The sequence below is a fragment of the Rhipicephalus sanguineus genome, unplaced genomic scaffold (assembly GCF_013339695.2).
Source record: "Rhipicephalus sanguineus isolate Rsan-2018 unplaced genomic scaffold, BIME_Rsan_1.4 Seq3392, whole genome shotgun sequence".
Lineage (NCBI taxonomy): Eukaryota > Metazoa > Arthropoda > Arachnida > Ixodida > Ixodidae > Rhipicephalus > Rhipicephalus sanguineus.
Genome location: NW_023615048.1, coordinates 14,010 through 30,245, shown reverse-complemented (window position 1 = coordinate 30,245; position 16,236 = coordinate 14,010).

Below are 16,236 nucleotides of genomic sequence, written 5' to 3'. Positions count from 1 at the left end.
AAACGAAAGCGTTGCTTTTGAAAGCTCCCCGTCTCTCCGAGTGTGGCGTGCGAAAACATTTCATCTCCGGGGAAAGTGTATTTTCTAACTTCAAACCACGCACCACCATCTGTAAGCCTTCCTTTTGCCTCCTCTCTGCGTCTCTTTGACGGCTTCGCTGTCCTTCGCAGAAGCACGCACGTTGTCATGAGCCTCCTGCGCGCCGCTATAATCTCACGTGGGCTGTTTTTATTATAGTTCCCAAAAATGCACTGCCGAGGCTGTCACCTCAGCTTTTGTACTCCCGCGCAGCAGCTCAGAAAGGAAGTGTGCTTTCCTGCGTTGAAGATACCCTCTAAGAATGGGGTAAATGTCCTCAGGCGAAAAGAAAGGCCGAATTATCGGGACGTCCCGCTTGTGTGTGTGCGTGTGTTTGCGGCTGCTGCGTGTGAGGTTCCTCACGGGCTACCACGAAAAAGCGAGGGGTGAGCGGCGACAGAGAATAGAAAGCAGAGGAACGGACAGTGCACGTGCGATACGAGCGATATGGAGCACACGTTCGTGGCCGAAGTATATTGTGAATACAGTTATAGTTTAGCGTTAGCGTGATAGCGGGGGTTAAGGGAATAGCGTTACCGTGCCGCAAATGTTGGTTGCGGAAAACGTGTTTTAGTTTAGCGGGATAGTGCTTACGTGCCCAAGCCGGGACGCGCCACCTAGCGAAGGGTGAATGCGTTAAAAAAAAGTCACAGCTTCGCCGCACGGGCGAAGCAATGAATGCGATAGCAAGAACTAATGCTATACTAAGTGAGGCTCGCCAATGCTCTGTTTGAACAAGCGTCCTGTTGCAAAGGCGGCCGAAGCAGCGAAAGAAACTAGCGTGCTCTCAAGTGTCGAGCTGTGACACTTGATAGTTCGCGCTCATCTTCTGTTCGTTCGTTTAGCGGCGTCCCTTGAGCCGAGTGACTTTCGTACGCTCCGTTACAGTGTACTCTAGCTCCGTAACATGAGCGCGGACATCACGGTGAAAGCTCGAAACATCCTCTTCCCTCCCCACGAGAAAACCGCGCGAGCAGACAGCGGAAGGGCAAGGTTCTCCCTGCGCAAATATAAGAAGAAGCGAGCGAGCTCGCCGACGACTTTTAAATGAGCCCGTCGCGCTCCTAAGCCATTTCGCTGGTATGAAGAAACGCTTATAAGCGCCTGCTGTCTCTGAGTCCTGCCAGCGGTAAAGGGTGTGTCGGCAGCAAAAGTTTGCGGGATCTCGAGTGCGTGCCCGAGCGACAGAAAACTAGGTCACTGGAAAATCAGAGTACCGCAAAAGGTAGGCTGCACGCGGGCAACATTGGGTGGCGCGCCATGTCCCCTTCCAGACCATCCGGCGCGTTGCTAGCGTGTTTTGAGAAGTGACCGATCTTTTAGCCTCAGTGCCTGTACGCCTCGGCAGAACGGCATTATGTGTGTGTGTTTCTCAAAGAAGATATAGAAGTGATTTCGAGTCATCGACAGGTAATGATCGACTGCGCGGTTAGCGGTGTAAACTAATGAAACGTATGCGGCGAATGTTGCATGTGCTCGCGAGCTCTCTTCATGGCTTCATCGTCTCTTTTCGTTTCACGCCCGGGCGTGGGTGCGCCTAGGTCCAGAGATGTAAACATAGTTGCATTAGCACTGTGACATCGGCGAGATGCCATTTACTTCGACATTTGGTGCATCTTGATTCTTTGCGCTAGCTTTGCAGTCGGTGTTCAGTTCACTGCACTCGAGAACGTTATCGAACAACATCGAGAACATTCAACATGCGTCCTTCGATGATCGCTGACGCATAGCTTGCTTGCGCACCGTGCTTGCTGTCAACTGGTTGATATGTGTAATAGAAGTTGTGGTGTACGGTATTGGAAGTTGTGCGCAACGTCTTGATTCGGAACGCCAGCAGCCGAACGCACGGGGATCGGCGTGCGGTAGGTAAGGTGCATCTGATCTACGATACGTAGAAAATAGGCCATCAAAAATCTTGACATCACTACTTAATTGCTTCATTTCCTTTCTTGTCTCCTTAATATTCCCAACGTTGCAATGACTTAGCAAATATTTTGCTGTGTTCCGACAAACAGTTCTTTTTTTGGCGTTGCGAGCGCGTAAACAGCTGGGGTTCGGTTTTGCACTGCGCGCACTTTTTTTTTTTATAATGCACTCTATCAAAACGTCCTCGGCACGGGCTTTATGTTCTTTTGATCAGAAATAGCACACCGGATTTTTAAAGCGCAACAGCATGCTACTGCAACACAGTATGCATATAGACCTAGGGCTCGCAAAACGACTCCTCAATGGCGGGATCTGCTTTGTTTTTTTGTTTTTTTTGCTGTGACCATTTTCTCACCAACTATACAGTATTTTAAGGGTACGCTCGGCGCAATGCAGCATTAGCACCATTTTCTGCAACAAATTTAAAAATACGCTGATAACATTGCCTTATCCAAGTTATGAACAGAGTTCCACGCTCTGTTTTGTGCAATGCCAAATGATCATGCCAAATTGCCTTCAAGGTATACCAGTAAACAGTAATTATTTTCATAAATCTTCGATTTCGCTCTCCTGCGTGACACGCTTATAACTCGGATAGCATGCGTAATCTGTTCAACAGATCGAGGTATAAACAGCCGAGCAAATAGAAAGGTAAGTAGTTTTCAATATCGCTGACATAGCGCACCGAAAAGGTGAGTATCCTGTCGCATAAGATTTTCCAGCAAAGTTAGTGTAGTTCACTGCAGGAAGAGTGTTATTCGAGGGGGGGCGAATTCGTTCAGGCCAACTATGCAGCCACGTAGAACGGCGCTCTTTGACATTAATTTTTCCCACACGGCAAACGAGATTCCCAGAGTAGCTCACCAGTAACGTCGATTTGATGGTGAGCTACTCTCTTCTGGCATCTGCATGCAGTGCGTAGCCAGGGGGTGGCACACCGGGCCCGTGCCCCCTCCCCCCCCCCCCGAAATTTTTCCGTGGCATGCATAGCACGAAATGACACTCGATCACATCTGCCTGCCAGGCCCCACTTCAGATCAAGGAGGTGCCCCTCCTCCCCCACCCACGAAAAAATGTCTGCTTACGCCCCTGTCTGCATAACGCGTTTAAAAAAGTGACGAAGTACTTCTGGGGACCGTGGTACTGAAATGTCCGGGCATGCTCTGCATTGAACGCGCCTGCACCCAAAGCGTTGGAAGGGATATGGCAGCGAAGGGGACGTGATGCGAGTAAGCAATGGCGGGCGGCGGCGCGCGGAAACCAGATGCGATACTCTGAAAATTTTCCAGTGACTCTACAGAAAACTGCATTGCCGCGCCCTCTGCCGCAAGCGCGGCCGATGTTGAGGCTTGCGGAAGTTGCGTTCCAAGCACGTTTTGCGAATGCCCGTCCTTGCTCGCTTATCAGCATGACTCGTCGCTCGCTTCCCCATGATGCCGGAGTCGCGCACTCCTGAGAGTGACAGAAACAGCTGATGCGCCGGGCGATTATTGTCGCAAGGCGCCGCGGCCGGTGCAATGCAAGGCGCCTGTTGGCCGGTGCGATGCAAGGAGTTCGCCGGTGCCTTGCGCGCTGCAAACTTCGCGGCGCCTTGTGCTCTTAGAGGAGGATGCCGATATTTTTTTTAGTTCTTTTCTCTCATCGCACGGCGCATGGACTCGCACGTTCTGCACCCGCTAAATAAATACTGCCACTATAACCTATCGTGTGGTCATGCTTAACTGTGGTATGTATACGCCTCCAAGCCTCTACAGTGGCGCCGATGTGAAATGTTGTTCATTACATAGCCAGGTATGATTCTGAGCGCTAAGCTACACGAAAGCATTCGCAATTTTGAAAAAGGAGCACCCATTCATTGGGGGGCAAAATATATATTCCATGGGTGTGCTTTGCTCAAACACACACAAAAAGGTAGTGAACAAGAGGGCATGAAAATAACTTTAGGGCAGGTAGTACCAGTCAGTGACCGGTGTAGTGGCCTTCTGCTGCGATCACTTCGGCAATTCTCCGCGGCATGGACGCGTACAGAGCCCTTGTGGTTTCAGGTTGTCTGCTCAGTGCTCCCCATGCCTCCTGAATTGACCTCCAAAGAGCATCCGCGTTGGGAAGGCGGCGACTTTGGGCACCGAGGCACCTTTTTATCAAACCCCATACATTCTCAATAGGATTTAGGTCAGCGCCTCTTGGAGGCCATTGTAACCGCAGCACACCGCAAGAGTCCAGTGCAGCTTCCGCAAGGCGCGCAGTACGCACTGGGCTGCGGTCGTGTTTGCAGCCAGTAGAAGCCATCCGGAACGGGCCGTCCAGGGCGTACGGCACCAGGGTCTTGTTGACGATGTCGCAGTACGAAGAAGCGTTAAAAGTTCCTTCGATGCGTACTAATGAACCAAGTCCACCTTTGCTGATGGCTCCCCAGACGGAAACACTGCACCGGCCACTCGACAGCACATTCTGCGTATACTCCGGTCGGTATCTAACGGAAACGAGAGAGAAAGAAAAGAACTGCGGTTATGAACCGGCGAGAAAACATTTGCCGGTTGCCCTGTGCCCTTGACGTAGCTACAAAAGCTCACACTTTATATTACTTGTCACTTATCAGTGCCCAATATTGTTCATTGTCTAATAATTATTGATGAAGTTTAACCAGTGGCGTAGCCCTTTTTTCTCCCCCCCCCCTTTTTTTTGGGGGGGAGGCGTGGAATACAGGGTACAAAACTACACTTCACCATATTGTTTCGCCCAGCCCCATATCAGATTAAGAAGGTGCCTCCTGCGCTGCCCCGAAAAAGATTGCTGCCTAAGCCCCTAGGTTTATCCAAAATCACAATATGATTATGTGAGATGCCATAGTGGAGGGCTCCGGAAATTTGTACCACCTGGGGTTCTTAATCATCTGCTTCAGCTTAGGCTGCAGACACCGGCACGCTGATGCTGGCTTTTTGTTAAGCAGGAACTGCTTATGAATTGCAGCATGAAACTCTGCTATAGGAGAATAGGAACTTGCAAGGAACATCACAAGGTATTTTGACCACTGGTATGACTAATGAAAGGCACATACCAACTAGATCTTTTTGAGCATCCAGTGACAGCTTCAGAACAGCATTTTCTTCCTTTAGCTCTTCAATTTGGGATACATGCTCACAGCACGCATTTATCTGCAAAAAATTAGTTGAATTGTAAAAAAGCAACGTCAATTCATCGTGAAGGTGTGAAAATTACACATGTGTATTCTGCAAGAGTGACTCTCTTAGACAGACACACTGCTGCGTCTGCACTGAAAAATCTGTGACGGCCCTAACAAGAAACGGCAACCAGTACATTTATGTCCAATAGGAAAAACGCGACAGTGATGCGTCACAGCCTTTACCCATGTAAACATGAGGCGACTGAACTGCTTGTGCTCAACAGTATTGTTAAAGGAGTGCTGACACAACGATTTTGCATCTTGTTTCTTCTACAATAAGTAGCTAACAACCCACTTATCAGGGATGGAAGCCTCGCACTTCTGGAATCAACTGCTGCAGGTTTAACTACTAGCCACGGGAAGATTTCCGTGGTGCCATAAAGAACCGTGTCGAGAAACATTAGTTCTCAGTCCCTTTAAATATCCTAAAGATAGTGCACACCACCCAATGGGTATATCATGACATTTGGATTGGAATTCGATTATTATACCAATACATTCTTTACAAAGAGGCTTTCTACGACAACTTACTGCAGAGTACGTAAACAAGTTTAAAGGAGTACTGACGCGATTTTGAAGTGCAGCAAAAGGACATTTTTGGTTTCCTTGGCATGTAGTGTTAACGCTCTCCCCACGCCACAGCCCGGAAAGACGTATACAATATTTTAGTTTGACTTTAAAGTTTTCATCTCCCAGCATCGGCAAGGCAGCTTCACTGCCATAGACAGTGTTATGACGTGCCAAGACAGCTCACTAGGTTTCCTAAATCTGCGTCCTGCATGCAGCCTTAATCACAAAAATCGCTGTCGGAGGAGCTGGACGACAGTTCACTCATCATGAACCACGTACGACTGATAGCAAAGGACAGCAGGTGCATGTTTCGCGAGTTGCAGTCTGCCCGTGACGTCACGGGAAGACTTAACACGTCACTGCGAAGCCCTCCTCTCGAAACTGAAATTGCCGTTTTAAAGCAGCGGTATTAAAAATATATTCAATGCATCCCCAGGCACCACGACACTCTTTTTAGGGTTCTCGACACTCATGTTTTCATTTAGAGCAACAATCCAAAAATTATAGGATTCGTGTCAGTACTCCTTTAACTCCACAGAATGGTGCTCATGCATACCAAACAGAAGAATGGGGACAACAGTAGAGAAGGAAAGCACGATTGTGAAGCACGAAAACTGATACTAAAGAGTACTTAAAAAGTCGCAACGTCCATGGGTGTTCCTGCTTTTAATATACCCATTCTCTGGAGAAAGCAAAAGCCATAAACTGTGGATGGATGGTGATTTATTATTTGTTGTTTGATGATATTAGTGTGCTTGAGATTTCGTTTCAGCATCACAAGCTAGGCGAAGCTAACAAAGGTTGTTGTTTTTGTGCAATATTAATCGTAGTTGCACAATTGCTTTTTAACTGCTCTGAATCGTTCAAGCACTCACTTCCTTCATATCAATAACCACTTTGACAGAAAGAATTTTGTGAAATTCTCAACAGTAGACATTTATGAACAGAGTATTTTATGAATAAGCATTAAGGCAAGTGTGTCGCTCTAACAGACACTGCGGACCTCGAAGCAGTTGCCATTGCCACTAAGCAAAGTAATGTTTGAACTCCCCTACCAATTTGCACTTACCGCTGCCAAAGGGCTACGTTTTGCTTGCGCTGCCAGTTTTGTGCTTTTTCGTTCCATTTTGTCAGCCTCACCTGCAGATACAATGCATGTTTCTTGCACACACCTCAGAGGACCACAACTGATAGTGCTGGGCCACATGAAATAGTGCAACACTTCGCGACCTCACTTTTAGTTCATGGACCAAGCATGGTCTAGAAAGACAGAGAGAAATAAAGAGAAAGGAAGGAAAAACAGAGAAAAAAGACAGAGAAAATCGAAGGAAGAGAGAAAATATATAGACAGACAAAGCAAGATACCGAAAAAGAAAAAGCGAGAAATAGTGAAAGGAAATACCGAATGAGAAAGAGATAGGAGGAGCGAGAAATAGAAAGCAGCATACAGAGAGAGAGAGAGAGAGAGAGAAAGCGATAGAAGCAAACAAAAAAAAAGACAAAAACAGAGATCAGACTAAAAGAAAAAGGAAGTTAAAAAAGACAGCGAAAAATAGACAAACAAAGCAGGCCACTCAGCTACGCCGTTACTTAAGGCTTGGCACCCATAGTGCGAAGCCGCATTAACTTTTTTTTTTATTTTGCTTTCTTGCTGCAGATACAAGCCGCTCACGTCTTTGCTTTGAAATTATTTGCATTGCCGTAAGCCTTAATTAGGCCTACATTTACGATGTTGGAGGTCTAAATGTGTTTTTCCTACCTATTTTTGGCGCCTAAAACGCGCTTTTTAGTGCCTGAAAATCCGGCCTCTACTGATCGCCTAATATGAATCGGCTCTGATCACAAGCAAAAGTGCCCGCGTGACACCGATATAACGATAAGATATAACTATAATATAAACCAATATAACTGGTTTATATTAAAGTAATGTAACGATAAGATATAACGAACACTGCGTACCGCGGATGCACACATGGAGTACCTCATTGGCAGCACCGTAGACGCGAAATAAAGCGCCCACTTAATAGATCTAAGTGCTTGTGCTGGTGTCAAGATGAATAAACAATAAAATGTGGTGATTTTCACCATTACTTACCAGCAGCAACCAGATAACCGTCGCATGGCGCCTCGTTATCTTTCCACAATATTTTGAAGGTTTTCCCGGTCAACGTCTCTACAACCTTTTTATCTTTCATTATAGATGTCGCGGTCGCTACATCTGCCATGCATCTTGTTGGATACGCATCCCACTTCTCGCTGGTTGCCCATTTGACAAGGATATGTGACATTTCGTAATACTGAAGCAAATATTTTCAATCTGCAAGTCGATGGAATCGGATGAGACCGCACAAGCAGCACAAGGACGAACACAACAGCTTTCGCTACTTCCGCTACATGAGACTTAGAGCCTCGGCGATTGGCTCCCGCAGGTGACGGAGGCCACACTTAATTTGGCATTGACAAAATACTCCGCGCGCCACCTTTAACTAAAAAATTGATGGCAGCGTCATCGCTTAATTAACAAGAATAATTAGAGCATAATAGCAGTAATATGCAGTAGTTCATGATAAATGCGGCAAAGTTTATATTCAAATGGTGGCGCTGTAGTCAGCTTGTTCGAGTGAGGCGCGAACTTTGAGTTCTGACTTGGCTACTGATTCGGGGTCATTCTTAAAGTTAGCCTATTTATGCGCCATCTAGGAGGCAGAATAAAAGCTTTTTTATAGAAATTGCTGTAAAAATGAAGTTTTCTATTTTTCTGAAACCACCTATCAGAGTCAACTAATGCTGCTAATGCTCTCGTAAACACGCTGCACTGATCGCTTTGGTCGCCGTGGCTGTATACCGACTGAGCTGTAGAAGACGCCCTCGTTGTACTGTGCGCACTGTGCGACTGATAGGTGTTCTGTGGCGACTGTGCGTCGATTATGTGACAGTTTTACCGGATTTCGCCTGCCAATATGCCGAAAAGGTACCGAGAGTGGCTTCACAAAGACAATGTCGTGAAACCTCGCACAACACAATTCAGACACGCGCAGAAAGCTGACCACGGTGATAGCTCTTTTGGATCTTTGTGTGATGAATCCCTCGACGATACAGCCGGCAGTGTGGAAATGAACTCAGCAGAAGACACGTCCCGCGGCGCCGTAAGTGATGGGCCTTCCGAAGCAAACGATAAGCAGCTCGATATCGCACAAAGCGTAAGTTTCCTGCACTTTTCTAGCATGGCCTGCGAAGGAATATTGTAACTCGTATCTGTACCACTGTGATTGTGAACGTTCGCGTATACCGATATGGGCTTTTAACAGGGCCAATTTACCGTACGGTTAGTTGCCAACCACAACAACAACGAAAAACACAGGAAAATAGTGCTGGTGCCTAGCGGCATATTTATTGTAATTAACTGTGCGATTACGACATTTTTGTTGTTCGGTTTGTGTTGCAAGCTTATCAGAAAAGAAAAGTTTCTTCAGTTGAAAGGATACTTCATAGAATTATAAGAAACGATAAAAAAGGTTATATAAAAGTAACAAGCTCACCATTGCACAAGTAATACGATTGTATTCATGTATTTTTGTCAGTTGCTGTCGAGTGGAGGGTGGTTAGAAATGACACAATTTTCTTTAGTTATAACCTTCTTGCATCTGTTAAACTTCACACTTTCAATTTTATGAGCCTTCTGCATAATAGAGGCCATCTTTGTTGCAGAACCATGACATTGCTTTGCAGTCTCTGCAGTTATGTGCATTGGCATAGTAAGCCTCCATTATGGGTACCTGCTTGAGTGCTCATACTGTACATGATTATTTCCACAGGATTCAGAAGCACATTTTGTTGTAGAAGATCTTCGCAAGATGGCCCACTGGATAGTGATGTGGAGGACTTAAGCTCCAGTGGTGAGGATGACTTGTCATCCCAGCATGAACCCTCGGAAAACCAGACATCAGAGCTGGTCAGTCTTTTCAGTAGTCTTACTCATGGGTACTGCAATCATAAGGCAAACATGGGCCAGTGCTTTTTCGTTCCAAAGAAATTTCACGTGGGAATTGTAACGAAAAGAAATTTTTCCTAATTTTGTTCATGACGTATCTGCTTGTCATAATGAACTGTTAATTACACATTACTCTTTCATTATCAGCTGTTGGTCGCATGCCACTATGAAAGAAAGTACCTCGCAGTTTTGGAATCTGAACTTCCATAAGCGGCTTCGTCTCATGGTTGCCTCTCATTTTGGCAGTTATATGTAATAAATTAGTGTAGTTTTGTAAATAAACCAACATGTTTATCTGTGGCTGTTTTCTAGGTATTAAAACTTAATAAGAATGCATCTGTCTTGCCATATTCTAATGTATCGAGTGCAATATTTTGTCTTTACTGGAAATTGCGCTGTTCAAGCAGGTGACCACCCATCCTTCCTTCCTTCTCTAAGCCTTTGTGCTTGCTCGATCTTGTTCAGGGAAATCGGAAAAGTTCCATAACGCCTGCTTACCAGGTTACACTCCTGCAGCTGAATTCATCCGACTAGTCAACTAAAGTATCCAAACTGTGCTGGACATTGTCGCCACTACATTAGAGTAGAATTATATGGAGATAGTGTGATGTCTTCACAATGTGCAATCAATTGTGGGGACTTCCATGAAAATAGAAACATGGTTTACTTACTGCATTTCTCATGTAGTTGCACTGAGCAAAAGGCACGAAAGACTAACAAAGACAACAGGACAAGTATATGCGCATGTCTATACAGTGCTGTTGTCTTTGTTAGCCTTTTGTGTCTTTTGCTCAGCACAACTGCATAAAAACGCTGTACCAACTACCCAAGTTGGAGCTTTACTCGACGCCACTACTGAATCTATACAAATGCAGCATCTTGCAACCTGCACAGTGAAGGGTGCCATGCTTACTCAATGTGACTGTACTGCCGTCGCACTTGGCAAGTTGACCAATTACCACAACATGTGTCTCTATAACCACAAAGAAAAAGAGTGCAACTGAACCACTGGAGTATGAAAAAAAAGAAAAAAGAGAGAGAGGGACAGATAAATGAGCATTCTTGTTTTGGCACATGTAGCATTGCTGTGCCTCTGCTTCCTCTTGCTTTGGGTCACTCTCCTCACGATGCTGAATTTACAGCTTTGTACTGTGCCAACCAACTGCCAATTTTATGTATTGTGATCCTGTATGCTAGTGAAGTAATGCGTCACGCTTCAGCATTCAAAACTGCTCGTATGCCAATTTCGCAGGATGAACAACTCTACCCTGGGTCACGCGTGACTATTGGTGAAAGCATGATGCTTATTCTTGGGCATTGCCTGCGGCATACCACCACAAAGGAGGCAACAGAGAGCCTTCTAAAGCTCATTGAAGCCCACGTTCCGAGAGAAGCCACCATACCGACACCTAAGTACACCTTCTTCAAGCAGTTCACAAGCGCCAGGGAGAATGCGACATTGCATTTCTATTGCGCATCTTGTTCGCTTTATCTGGGAGAGAGCGAGGCACAAGAACTCCACTGTTCCACTTGTGATACTGACTTGCTTGTCGATGTACTAAGAAAAAACGAAAGTTATTTTCTTACTTTCGACATCGAGAAGCAGGCCAGATACAAGCTTTTGCTACAGGGAGCTAAATTTTAACTTGTTGAATAGAGAGCCGCAGTACGATGTAGGCGACCTGACGACAAGCCAGGGTTGCAACAACCTGCCAATGTCTTCCCATGACTTGTCGGTTACGTGGAACACAGATGGTATTCCTCTTTATGAGTCATCAAGATACAGCATCTGGCCGCTGCTCCTTCAAATAAATGAATTGCCGCACAAAGTAAGAACACAACACATGCTCCTAGCTGGGTTGTGGTTCGGATCCACAAAACCTAAATTGAATTCTTCTCTGCGGCCATTTGTCAAACAAATGAATGTGCTTTCTAACAGTGGTTTTGAGTACAAAGACCTCAAAGGAAATGTTCAAAAAGTGAGAATTTTTCCGGGACCCTGTTGCGTCGACACAGTGGCCAGAGCCATGGCAATGAACATGAGCCAATTCAATGGGTCTTATGGATGCGCGTGGTGCACACATAAGGGGGAATTTGTTCGAAAAGGCAATGGTCATGTCCGTATGTACCCAGTGGTATCCCCTCAACCAGCGCCCAGAACACACGAAACATTTTTGGAAAACGCTGCCACAGCAGAGGGAACTTCGCAGCCACAATGTGGTGTGAAAGACTCGAGTGTGCTACTTGATAGCATATTTTTCGTTTCCTACAGGTTTCGTTGTGGACTATATGCATGCAGTGTGCGCTGGCTTTGTGAGGAACATAGCATGCATGTGGTTTGACACCTCCACGCTGTTTCCATACAGCATTGGAGGCAGGATAGAGGAAATTGACCAGCGGCTGCTTGTTCTGAAGCCTATTTGGGAAATTTCCAGGCTGCCGCGCTCGCTAAAAGTACGAAAGTACTGGAAGGCGTCTGAATGGCGCAATTGGCTGTTATTTTACTCGCCAGTGGTGCTTCAAAAGATCCTGCCAAGACCATTCTATAAGAATTGGTTAAAATTTGTGGGGCTTATGCACTTCTTGCTGGCTGATACAGTTCCTGCAGAGAAACTACGAGAAGCTGGCAGGGCAATGCGCACATTTGTTAAAGAGTACCAAGATCTTTGTGAAACTGTAAATATGAGATACAATGCGCACCTTCTGCTGCATCTTGTTCAGTCAGTAGAAGTCTGGTGCCCATTGTGGAATTATTCAGCTTTTTCGTTTGAAAACATGAATGGGCAGCTTGTTAAGCTTGTAAATGGCACACGCTATGCTGGCTGGCAAGTGGTTGAGAAGTTTTATGTTTTCTCAAACCTTCCCATTATTTGGGACAAGTGTTCCCATTTTGAGGATTCAGAGTCAAAGCATCTGCTAATGAGGTACTTTTTGAAAGGGTACCATCTGCGAAAGCACACAGAGAGCACTTGCGGGGTTTTTTTTTTTTTTGGAAGGGGAGAGACTTGTAACCGTGGTGCCTTGTACAAGAAAGTGCTGATTGATGGTTTTTTGTACTGCACAAAGGGCCTCGACAAGGCACGTCGTAGTAACTCTTTTGTGTGCATTAATGGTGTATTTGGCCAAATTGAGAATATTTTGGCTACTTGTGAAGATGGTCATCCTTCATGTACATGTGTCCGGCATGTTGTGTTTCAGTTAAGGAAACTTAATGTTGTGAGAACATTTGTTGCCGATAATTTCAGTGGAGTCATCTGCGATAAGTTTGCGCAACGTCAGAAAGAGTTGAGATGGTTTCTGAAAATCCACAGAAATGCATGCTATTACAGTTGCCATCAAAGATGTTTGTGTGCTGTGTGGCCAGCAAGTACACTTTTGAAGCGACATAGTGTTGTTTTTGCATGAGGGAGGAATAAGTACTGCAAATTTTACATCGAGGTTTAAGGAAAGAAAATGCTGGTATAACTTAATTGCAGTTTAACGTCCGAAAACCATGATACGATTGTGAGAGACGTCATAATGGAAGGCTCCGGAAATTTCAACCACCTGGGGTTGTTTAACGTGCACCTAAATTTAAGTGCACAAGCCTTTTAGCCTCCATCAAAAATGCGGCTGCCGCAACCAGGATTCAATCCCACGACCTGCGGGTCAGCAGTCGAGCACCATAACCACTAGACTACCGTGGCGGGTTAACATGCTTAGAGCACACACTGCACTGTTGCTAGCATCATATGACAATGCAACATTCTTCCGTAAACTTGAACTGGCAGATTTTCTCAGCAGTTCTAATTTTAAAAATGGTACCACTGCATTGCGTCTCGGGCAGAATATGTACTTTCAAACTTGCTCGGTTCTAAGAATGATTGGACAATAGGGGAATTGAAAAGATTTGCATTACTTTTGTGTCCCTCTCGTGCATGCTGTTACAGCACAGTACCACTGCTCAGCCTGTGGCTGTATGCTTTTCTGTACCTAAGGAAAATTACGGTCGCTACGATCGCTGGCTAAGCAAAAAAGAGAATACTGTTTTGATGTTTCGGAACCTGTACAGCTTTCTTGTTCGCTATCTTTCTTGACCATTAAGTGCGACATTTACCTGACCAGAGAAGCTTTCGTATAATTCCTGACTGTGTAGTTTTCCATTTTTGCTCCTTGTACGTGGCCCACAGAGTTTCATGTGTTGTTTTTTCTATGATAGCTGTACCCTTGTTTCTTTTATGTTTCATATATACTTGTAAATATTTTATGAGCCTGCGATTCCGTGCAGCAGCTACATGTTTTTGTTTTCCTGTCATAGAGTAGGGCCTACACAAATGTCATGAGAGTAAGAGAGTAAGAAAAATGACTTAGTTACTTACTTGTACACTTGTCATAATTGTCAGGCTTTGTTGACAGTGGACAGCGGTGATGCTATCTGCACTGTCTGCCGCACTAAAGAAATGTCTCCAAAGTGCATACAAGGCGGTCATTTTTTGTTACACTGGATATAAGAAGCCAGCTTAAACATCTTATTGACCAGACAAGAGAAAGTCTGGAGGAAGGGTTGTTGAAGAGAAGTGAGCAACATCAAGATGCAGTTACAGATATATCACAAGTGCTGCCTGTTTTCATGAACTCTGTTTAGATGAAGACTTGACCGGCGATGACCTGACTTTAACAATCAATACATATGACAGTCCAGTGTTCAAGTCATCCAAGACTTCAGTGTGGCCTCTCCAGGTGCTAGTGAACGAACTACCAGCGGCCACACGGATGCAAAATCCCATTTTAAGAGCACTTTGGTTTTGGGAATGCCCACCCAAATATGCAGCCATTTCTGAAAAGGTCTTTTCTCCAGTTGAATAATCTTGAACCAATTACCTGGAAGACGCAATCACAGGTACACCATTCACGAGTACTTGTGCTGTGCTGCGCTGTGGATGCACCAGCACGTGCTGCTGTTCTCAATATGGTGCAGTTCAATGGCCAGCATGGCTGCCCCCAGGTGCCTTACGGTGACAACACACAGAGACGGTAAGATATGCATGTACATTTACTCATTATTTTTATAAATGTCACAGTAGTATGGCTATCGTGTTTCATAGGTGTCTACAATGTAAAATTTTCAGCAGCAATGTGGTGGATGCGCGTTATCGAGTCAGATATGCCAACAGCAATAACGTGTGACCTGAATAAAGACCTACAAAGCAGTGGCAACTATCAATACATGGATAGCATACATTATGTGTAATAGATATTTTTTGTCATAAAGTACATATATGTAGCCTATGAGATGTTAGCATCTAGTTTATGAACGCATTTTGCTCATTTTATTAATCAGGTCCCTCACACCAAGGCTGCTTATGTTGAAATTTGGATATCCAATCAATGCGCAAGGTGCCATGGTGGAAAATTTGCTTTATAGACTAACTGTGCAGACCAATGAGAACATGTAGAGTTGCAGAAAAAAACATTAGTACAAGTGAACGATAACCTGAGGAACGAAATTGTGAATAGCATGAAAATTTTGGCTTTAGGACAGACCACTTTTTGTCGGTCACTCCCTGCTGGTCTCATCTTGTCATGCTGGGGAGCATGCAGCCCAATGCTGGAGCTTTCTTTCTTTAGTGTTTGGCACTTGTGGTAATCTTCTTTTGCTGTCATGACTGTATGCCGACCGAACATGTAAAGCACCTATGCTTCCATACTTCCACAAAATTTCTCACAATCTCAAAAAGATATTTGGTCGTGCAGCTGTATGTTGTTCAACGAAGCCATAGCGCTTCAAAGACCGGCACCAAGGAAGAGGACGTCCTGTCCTCTTCCTTGGTCCCTGTCTTTTAAGCGCTTTGGCTTCATTGAACATAACAAACCGACTAGCCCAAAAGTCTGTTCTCCTGTATGTCATTCTTTTCGTGTGCCTGACAAGCTTGTAAGTCTCTACAAAAGATGTATATATATAGTCGTATACAACTTAGAAGTCTGATGAGGCCCCACCCAGACGACAACCGTGGCAATTGCCTCCGACACTATAAAAATATTCTCACTTATACACTTGGCAGTGTTCTGAAGGAGGGCTCACCAGCTGTCTGGCTCGTGACGACAGTCTGGATTGCGCGCCCATTGGTTCAAGATTGTGTGCACCCGTCTTTAAGGAGGAAATGCCGCGGACTTCTAAAGTTGTATCCGACTATAGAAAAGAAAATATTTTGGCTTATCAAGCATAAGTCTAAGTATTTTTATTGTGTGGACCATGCTGCATAAATAATTCCTTTAAGCTGCAGCAAACCCTGCATCGGGCAATCTCCCGCTTAGTGCATAAGTGGTTGCTTAAATAGCAGTAACATGCATGAATAGAAATGGGTATACAGTGAGCACGTTAATTTGGCTCATCATCTTACTTTGTGCGCATCATGCAGTGAGGATAAGAATTTATGCCTAGGGTTGGTCATCCTGGTGTCAACACATTTTATTGGTGGTTCATGCAGGAATTCCCCTATGTTGTTTC